Genomic DNA, 1597 nt, shown 5'->3' on the forward strand with positions numbered 1-1597 from the left:
AGGCGCGAAATGGGGCTAACGTTCATTTCAATTCGTGTCCCAAAAAAATCGGAAACGAAATAGAGCGAGCGTTCGTTCTATTTCGCTTGTCAAAAAATAAAAACGAAAGCGAACAGGTAACCTAAAAGTTAACTGGCTACTTCAAAAGCGAAAGTGGTTTTGGAACTGATTCAGTTTCCATCATTCCTAGGCCTTGGAGTATTCTATTAAATGATGCTTCCGGCAAGGCTTTCGTGAATATGTCAGCCAAATGGTCTGTGGATCGAAAGAAATGAATCTCAACGTTGTCGTCTTCTACATGATCCTTGATGATATGATACCTCAGTGCTATGTGTTTCGTTTTTGAGTGTTGCATTGGGTTGTGACAGATGCGAATTGCGCTTTCGGAATCACTGTAGAGTGGGATTCACTTCATGTTCAGGCCATAGTCCCACAATTAACTCTGAATCCATATGACCTGAGAAGTACAAGATGCGGCAGCAATGTACCCAGCTTCGGCTGTCGACAACGAGATGCATGTTTGCTTTTTGGACTGCTAGTTGACAAGTTTGCCATCAAGGAATTGGCATCCTACAGTCGTGCTTTTTCGATCCAACCTGCATCCTCCAAGATCAACATTTGAAAATGCTTGTACGATGAAACTAGATTTCGCAGGATACCATATACCAAGTGAAGAGGTTCATTTCAGATATCTAAAGATATTCCTAATTGCCACCATATGAGGTTCACGTGGAATAGCTTGAAACCTAGCACAATAACAAATGGAAAACATAATATCTGGTCTACTAGTTGTTAGATACATTAAGGATCCTATCATTTGGTGATAGAGAGTCATATCAGCCGCTGGTTTTTCTAGTGATGGAGTTAGTTTCGTTCCGAATGCCATTGGAACCTTCACTTTGGAGTCTCCCATCATGCCCAACTTAGTCAGTAATGTCTTTGTGTACGCTTTCTGATTTATAAAAATGCCTTCTGGTCCCTGTCTTACATTCAATCCAAGGAAAAAGTTTCCATCAACTTTCTTAATTCAGTCGTTAAGCTAGGATTCATAGAGCCAAAGATGATGTCATCAACATAAATTTGGACGATCATTAAGTGGTCACCCTCTTTCTTGCAAAAGAAGGTTGGGTCAACCAAACCTTGTTTAAATTTGGACATTTTAAGGAAGCGAGTGAGAGTTTCATAGAAGGCTCTTGGAGCTTGCTTCACACCATAGACTGCCTTGTCCAGTATATATAGTAGTGATCAGGATACTTCTCATTCACAAAACCTGGTGGTTGTTCCACATATACGGCCTCTTCTAATTCTCCATTTAAGAAAGCACACTTAACATCCATTTGAAATACTTCGAAGTTGTTGTGCGCTGCATATTCCAAGAAGATGCGAACAGATTCCAACCTTGCAATAGGTGCGAAGGTTTCTTCGTAGTCGATGCCTTCTTCCTAACAATATCCCTTAACCACGAGTCTCGCTTTGTTCCTTATAACATTTCCTTCTTTGTCTATTTTGTTGCGAAACACCCATTTTAAACCAACAACCGATGCATCTGGTGGAGTAGGAATTAACCTCCAAACCTTGTTTCTCTCGAACTCGTTAA

The sequence above is a fragment of the Lactuca sativa genome, chromosome 6 (assembly GCF_002870075.4).
Source record: "Lactuca sativa cultivar Salinas chromosome 6, Lsat_Salinas_v11, whole genome shotgun sequence".
NCBI lineage: Eukaryota > Viridiplantae > Streptophyta > Magnoliopsida > Asterales > Asteraceae > Lactuca > Lactuca sativa.